This window comes from Limulus polyphemus, unplaced genomic scaffold (assembly GCF_000517525.1).
Source record: "Limulus polyphemus unplaced genomic scaffold, Limulus_polyphemus-2.1.2 Scaffold2797, whole genome shotgun sequence".
NCBI classification, from domain to species: domain Eukaryota; kingdom Metazoa; phylum Arthropoda; class Merostomata; order Xiphosura; family Limulidae; genus Limulus; species Limulus polyphemus.
The window spans coordinates 68417-76951 of NW_013668407.1; the positions used below are offsets into that span (position 1 = coordinate 68417).

The 8535-nt window shown below is 34.1% G+C and overlaps 1 long non-coding RNA gene across 1 annotated transcript; it reads right to left on the reverse strand.

The window, feature by feature from the left end:
- Positions 1 to 1016: 1016 nt before the first annotated feature.
- LOC111087878 lies at positions 1017 to 7567 on the reverse strand. Its single transcript, XR_002612508.1, has 2 exons — positions 6593 to 7567; positions 1017 to 1385 (listed from the first exon to the last, which is right to left on the reverse strand). It is a non-coding gene; the product is annotated as an uncharacterized LOC111087878 (long non-coding RNA).
- Positions 7568 to 8535: the final 968 nt, after the last annotated feature.

Sequence of the window (8535 nt, forward strand, 5' to 3'; positions counted from 1 at the left end):
AGTTTAAAAAGTTCTTGCAAAATATTGTTCGTATGCTTGCAACTGATAAGAGTTAATACTCATTTCGCATACTTGGGTTATGGTATTCTCACTTCATTATCTTTTTTTTTCAGTTTCTAATGTCTGTATTCTGTTATCAGATCTGTAAATTGCTCGAAGTTTCAGAGTCCATATGTCGGGTTTCTAGTTTAGTAGAAGTTTGGAAGATTCTTGGCTCTATGTCCTGTTACTATATAGAAGTTTTAAATATTTAGGTTTATAATTATCTTAAAAGAATCCCCAAAACTACCGACCCCTGTGTCCTGTTACTAGCTAATTCAGTCCCCAAAAAGCTTTAGAACTTTTGGTTTGTAATTAGCTTAGAATAACTCCAGAAAACTCAAGTCCCTGTGCCCTATTACTAACTCATTAGGGCCTCGAAAAGCTTCAGAATCTATGCGTCTTGTTACTAGCTCAGTAGTTCACAACTAGCTCAGTCGGTTCACAAAGATTTATAATCTCTGTGTCTTGTTACTATAGCTCTGTAGTTCCCTAAAAGCTTTAGAATAATTTTATCTGGTAAACATTGGAAGCTTAAGAATCTCTTTGCTCTATTGATAGCTTAACAGAATCTTGGAAGCTTTAAATTCCAGTAACTTGTTACTAACTACTAATGTTGTACCATGTTAGCTTCTGAATACTTGATGAGCTGCTAACATGGTCCAACATTAAGTATTCAGAAGCTCTTGTATTGCTGTGTCGTGTCGAGGTATGACTTTTGATATTCAGCTCTTGTTCACTTTAAGTATATCAAACTGTGTTATATAATTATAATATATATATATTTATTACTTCTTTGTTTTTTGCCACTACAATACAAATTAGTTATCTATTTATAGATTTTGTTACTGTTAACTTGAAATTTTTATGTCCTTAAAACTTAGCTTATCACATAATATTTATAGGTCGTTGTTAATCAAACAGTAAAATTTTGTGTGCAATGTTTGCATGTTAAGAGCAATTTTGGAATCCAAACAGAGCATGATAACTGTTTGTAATAAAACGTGACTATGTTTCAAATACACGTATAATCAACACAATGTGATATTAACATCTCCAATAAAATAACTTCAATAAGAAAAACAAAAGGTTTGCACTTCTTAATCTTCACAGACAGCATTTGGAAGAAAAACGGAAGTTCCTACCAGAACAAAGAGTTCGTCAAAAAATACAAGAATATTTCAATGATGGTCAGATGAGAGGTTTTATTGTTAGAATTAAGATCTAACTCCTGCCGGTGAATTCGGATTGTTCAGATATTTTTTGTCGGTGGATAGTTTATGAACACTGGAGTAAATAAAGCCAATGAAGCAGAGCTGATGTTCGTGGTCAATCGGCCTGAGTGTCTGGAGAACAAAGACAGCAGAATGTAAGTTATTAATAAGCTATACAAGTGCAGCTGAGTGCTGTTTTACAACTTCTCTTTTCTCAAGAACGTTATCAAATTGAGGTGCTTTATTACTTTGGTATTTTGTTTAAAACAATCTATATAAAATAAAAAAATTATTAAAGCATAGTTAGAATGAATAAAGATTTACACCGTAATACCGCAATGTGAATTAGATTGTTTGAGGAAATATTTTTTTTGCCGGTCATAAAACTATCAAACATCCAGGAAGTGGTTACAGTAACGGAAGTTGTTGTTTCTTCATTTCTTGCATTATGGAAAATTTGTTAAATTGAATTTTCTGAAGGTTATAGTCGAATTCAAAAAATACCGAAGTTGTTTTTTTTTCCGTATTTCAGAAAACTCTGTTTTAAAAATAGAACAGTTCTTTGGTGATAAGTGTATAGAACCAAAATTGTTAATCACTATAGAAATATATAGCAGCATTTTGTAAAGTACAATATATGGGGGATTAAATAATAAATTAATTTCATTTGTTGGTGTAATTGTCACTGGCGGTATACATTGTCTTGAAATATTAAATTTCAAAAATGATCATATTTTATTGATTTTTATAAGGTAGTATTTGTAGAAGATGAAGATTCTACCTTAACTGTACAATCTTTGGCTGGTAAGTCAAAACATTTGTTCGTTGTAGAAGACTGTAAGAGTAGCCTAATTGAAGATCTTAGAGTGATAAATGCATAGTACTAAAGTTAGTATTTCCTTGTGAAAATGTATAATTGTATTTTTGAAAACTACAAGTTTAAGTTAAAAAGTTCTGAAAATTGACTGTTTGTGAAAATGGACCTTGGGTGATGATGGCATGGCACTAATGTTCAAATTGCGTGGAAAGTTGGCACGGTTCGTTTGTGTTGGGCCGCCGCGTGCAGACGATTTTCGAGTGCCTTTTGACACAGAAAGGCGCGAAATGAGAACGAAAAATCCTTTGGGCCTCACACGAACTTTTACTTTACCCCTGGTGGCAAACGTCTTCGGCAGTTTCAAAATTTGTGGTAAATTACAGGGATAATTTGTTCTTCTGACAGCGGAATCATGATGCATAATGTTACTTCGAATTCCTGATTACTAGCCTTAGCTGCCAAGAGAAAAGATCGTGCTGTGTCGAAGATGATATGTCACGAAACCGAGCTTGTTGATCATACCTATACACCTGGCTTTCTACAGATCATAAGCAAAACGTAGACTTTAATCGTAATTCCAGACAGGAAGATAAAAACATCCAGAAAACACTAATGACAGCACAGGTTGGAATTTCCCATATTAGCTAAACATGGAAATTTTCAGCTGGTAATGACAATTTGATTGCAGTATTTTTTGTATTTTTACTTTGTAATTAAGTAATTGGGAAAATGGTCGATAAATGACTGATTCGTGATTTGGCTTTATATATATATATATATATTCCACTCTTCATGAGTACAAATTAGGCATTTTTGGCAAGAAAAAAGAAGAAAATGTGATTAGCAACGTGATACTTCTTCATTGAACGAAAGGTAAAAAAAAAACGAATCGGCAAATGCCGAATAAAGAAAATACAATTATTTGTTTTCTAAGAGCCAGTGCAGAAGAAGAATTCATTTGTTCTAAATCGTCAATCAAGGGATGCTCGTGTAGATAGAAATTATTAAACCCGCCTGAGTGTTCTGAGTATAGATATTTCATAAAATTGTCAGCCCACTGACACTGTGAATTCTTACATATTTAATGTTAGAAGCTGCTTTTGTGTGAAGCTCATAATACATATATTTAAATATACCATAAGTTCTGTTATTCAAGAGGTTAACGTTGGTTTTATAAAAATATTGTAACAGATTTTACTTACCGCGAGTTCCGTGTTGAATTTATGACAGAGTATATAATTCAGAACAAGAAAAAAAGCCAATTCTACTCTAAATTTCATCAAATAATTACTCATTTCACGATTATGTTGATACTTTGATCTAAACGAAACATAAAAGCTTTCAGTAATAAAACCTTGTATGTAGGTAATTATTTATATAATAAACATTTTGGTATTACATATGAACGAAGACATATTTTAGCAGAAATAAAAATCATTATTAATAACTCCCGGCCATTTGTGAGCATTAATCAAAAATACCCAAGTCGACCATAATGATATTAACTTTAAACATTCAAGGTTGTCGGTCTAGCAATTTAAATAGTAAAATATGAAAATAAATTAACATATACCGATTTACATACGATATCACTGACTTTACATGCAACTTAGAAAAACTTATTTTCAGTTATGCTCTAAGTTAGAACTTTTCGGTCTTATTGGGTCATCCTATGAAGCGAAGAAACCGGAGTCGTTTGTAACGTCTGAGCATGGCGGATTGTCTCGAATTGCACTTTGAAAATATTTCATGATACAAAAAAACTGTATTCATCAAACAGTTATTAACGGGACATTGCTATAATTTTATGGTTCGCAAGCACTTTTAACTCCACGCCCTCGAAAGCATGCTTGTAAATGAAGTTTCTTCGAGATCTAAACCATGGTTAATAAGTGTTATTGGGTGAGACTACATTCGTGATAATATTCTTACGCATTGATGCTTAAAGGTAATGATAGTATTTGCTCGACTGTTACGAGGGGCTAGAAAAAAGCTTAAATACCAGTATCAAATAGCTGACCATTTGAGTTGTCAAATAATTACCCACTGGGCGTAAAGACATTACACTAAAGGTACCCGCAGCATCTCAACAGTAACTGCACCATTGTTGACCCGATCTGTTGACCAGAGCTGTAATTGTCCTATTCGACTAGCCCAAATGTGTATTGCCTCGGAGTAATCTCAGGAATATGTTTTTTTTCCTGCTTTCCACTTTGTCATTGTCCCTCCCAGACAAATATTATTGGTCTTTAATTTATACCTAAATACTGTGGTTTTAAGGAGTGGTTTCTGATGTATTCAACTTCCCCCTCCCCTCCTCCCTCGCTCTACACACATACACACACACGTGGATAAGGATCCTAAAAATGTTGAGAATGAAAAACTTGTTTGTCTTATTCCGGCCATGAAGAAACTCGGTTCATCAAATACAAATCATAGAAATACGCAGAAGGGTAAAAATTGTTCTCAACTACTCACATAAGAAGAGTTATATTTTAGAAGAATAGACTGATTTGGCCTGGACGCTCGACTCGCAATGTATGGGTCGCAGGATCAAAACGTGTCAACGAACATGTTTGTTCTTTCAGCCATGGGAGCGTTATGATGTGATGGTCAATTCTCCTACTTGTTGGTAAAGAGTAGCTGTAGAGTTGGCGGTGGGTGGTGCTGACTAGCAGCCTTTCTTCAAGTCTATCACTTCGAAATTAGGCATACATAGCATAAAAACAAAACAAAAAGAGTTAAATGAATTCAAACAAAAGTCACCGTTATAAACTAGAAAATATTGTTTACATGAAAGTCGACTAAGTTAATGCAAAACAAAATGAAATTTCCTAACCAGAGTATCAAGTTATAGAATAGTTAGATGAATAAAAATTAGCTACTGCCGTTCAATTTAGTCAGAAGCTAGAATGTAAACTAGCATCCCCGTTCTTAAGTCATAGTATCTGATTATAAGTGAGTTAATTATATATACACAGAGTTGAGTACGTTATTTTAAAACGATTTTAAACAGCACCACGTCAGGTCATCCTTCATCTGACCATTGTGCATCTTGACAACAGCTCTGCAACTTACTTTTTATTGCAAAATGCTCGGTAATAACGCTTTCACGTCCAAAGCACGCCACTCCTCACTTCACTGTTACCATAATCCACCTAGTATACTAAGACGACGGTTTCCCAGTGTGACCGCACACAGAAATGCATGGGGCGCTATATCTAGCGACTTGGACGGCATATTTCGTATGGAATAGCATGAAACTTAATTCATTCCTCAGTTGCTTGAGGTATCCCACCGTTGAACGCGAAGTATGAATAGAAGCCTTATTTGGTGAATCCATGCCGTGTTGACCTCGTTTTCACACAAACCTAGTATTTTTTTGTGTGGCAGAAAGGGTCCAGAACATTGGCCTGATAGCAAGCAAAGTTCACCTTAACCTTTTATCCAATCGTCTGATCCCTAACTTATCATTAGTGAAGTATCCCACAACGATCATTAATTCCATACGAAAAGTTTACGACTTGCCATGTACCATTTCTTTTCATCCACTGACCGGTAGAAAATGTTACAAAACTTGGTACAGTTATTAAAGTACCCATGTACCCTTCGTCTAGGTCACTATACACTGTCATTTCCCTCTTACTAGGTACCATTCATTCTGTTTTCTACAATAGGTTTTCCTTTTCTAGATATGTCGTGGAAGTAACTTATGCACACGTCACTTGTGTTGCTTTTCTAGACAAAGATCCTTCTTGATTTGTTGGGCACCATTACCTGAAACTTGTGGGTGGCTTTTGCCACTGTTTTGTGTGTGTGTGTGTGTTCGTGGACTCTAATCTGTTACAAGATGCTGCATTTTTCTTATAACGGCTTGGATGCGACTTGTTACAGGCCGCTTTCTGGATGCTCTTGGTGCTCCAAATCCAAGAGTACAGGGGATATCACCGCCTTGGAAATTAGAAATCCCCTCCCTGAACACATATATATGTATAATAAAATTCTGAATATCGTGTCAGGTCCTTTTTTTAAACATAGTTACTACTGCAGTTAATTTAAATTTTCAAGCCTTTGGATCCTCAACTTTGGGAAAATTATTCTAATGACATTTTCCAAAATCATAACTTATTCAATTTCCATATAATAAAAATCGACTGGTTATACAGTCAGCTTTTGTAAAACATCATGAAAAAAATTACCTTTTCTGGCAACATTCCAGAAAATGTCAAGCCATTTTTAAAATGAGAAACCTACGTTAAACAGATAAATTATTATTTTATAATATAATATTATGTTGTACCATTTACCCTGAACTATTTTTAAACACGAGACAATAAAGGAAATATTCTATAAGTTTCATTTCGAAAGTTCTGTAATAACCAGCTGTCAAGTCGGTGTTCTTTTCGGCTCGTTTAGGCTCAATTTTTACATTCTATTTGGGTACAGGAATTCTAAAAGTTAACTTTAAACCAATTTTATAAATAATCTTATAACAAAAAGTATACGGATAAACGAGACTTACCTAACTCACTTTAACGTTTGGGGAGTATTAATCCTGGAACTTCTTCAAAAAGTGCTTTAAAACGTCACCTGGAGAGCGTACTTGCCACTTTAGAAGGCCGAAAATAATGACTACTTGTTGACCTTTGCACAGCAACAACTTTCAAAGCCAAAAAGTGTCCACTACCATCACCATCTCAGTCCAGTAAAAACAAAACAAAAAAAAACATGACTAATAAATAAAGAATATATAAATCCATAGCAATGTCAGCGCCCTTGGTAAACAAGTTGAACAGGTTTCAGGTACTTTTCAACTTCAACAAGATCTATCTCTAGTAGAGGATAGGCCAAGTCAATCAACAACTTATCTTGACTAGCCAGGACTGATGTATGCATCTATCAATGCCACTATCTGAGTTGTTGCCCTCATTAAACAAACTCTTCAAAGTTGTTTGAAGAGAGAAGTGACATTACAATTCAGGAAATACTTTGTTTTTTGTTTGTTCTTTTGTATCAGTGACTAACAGCTAATAGAGAAATTTCATATTTTATCAAAAAGTTAAAGTAATATAAGCCAGTGCTGTTATCTATCAGTGTTGAGGTATTAAACTGAATGCGTCAGTTTAAGTTAAAGATAAACATCCAGTATCCATTGAAAGTTATTTACTTCCTCGACTTTTTACTCTACATTAAAGATACACAATACAGCTTTGTTGAGTTTAATTGTAAAATTTTAAGAGCTATGTAAAATAGAATTGTTGCTCTTGACTTTAAAAGATAGAGAGTTATATATATAGTAATATTTTTGAGTTAATTTATAGAAGTTGCGTTTCATATAACACAATATAGTTGTTACAAGGTTCAAAATTGTTGCGTTTCACTGTAGGAGTTTAAACGTATAGAATACAGTATTATTGTTCTTCCGCAATACGTTTGCATTACACGACAGTATTACCTGTCGATGTTAAAATTTTACATAGCAAAATATTATTCAACAATCCTGACTATTTTTAAGCAAACAGATATATATATTTTTTTTAACTTGGGTCTAGCACAAATTATTACTTTTTAAAAAGATTTTGTCAGGATAGCAAGTAAGATAATTTGATTGTTTGTAATTAAGCAAAAATCTACACAATGGGCTATTTGTGCTCTGCCCACCGCGGGTATCGAAACCCGGATTCTAGCGTTGTTACTCCCCAGACATACCGCTGTGCCACTGGGGGGGGGAGATAATTTGACAACGTGTTTCTACCTTATCTGTGTTATGGCATTCTGGATTAGCATTCATATTAGTTAAATATTTTCGAGCTGACGTATACAATCCTGTAAAATATAGAAACGAATTGTATTTATAACTTGGAAGCACAGAGAAATTAAGATAGTTATTAAATATTTAGAATTCGCTGAACTGAAGAAGAGTCGACAATATTAAGACCTGAATTTGAAAAGGCAGAAAAGTTAAGGAGTTGTTAGACCTGAGGAAAATGTATAGTGTTAAGTCCTGATTATTACCAAATAAATTACAAGACTTGATAATAGTAAGATCTGGTGGCTTACAAAAACCTTTAGAAGATCTGGTGATTTTGCAAACCTTGAGAAGACTGGATGATGTTAGGATCTCGTGTTTTGCAAACTCTGAAAAGTTAAAAGAGCTTTTATATCTAATTATCTGTAAACTTTAAAAGAGGATAATGCTAAGATTTGGAAAGTTGCAAACAGGTGGAGAGCGCTAAGACCTGACGACGCTTAAACCTTGATAAGTTAGAAAAACCGTGAGAAGAGTGGATAGCATTAAGACTCGGTGACATGTAAACCCGAATATGAATGAAAAGCTTTAAGAACTAGTGATTTGCAAACCCCAAGAAAAGTGAACAAAGATAAAACTTAGTGACTTGTCAAACTGACGTAATGGAAAAAGCGTTGAGACTTAGTGACTTGCAAACTCAAAAAAGGAGTGAGTAA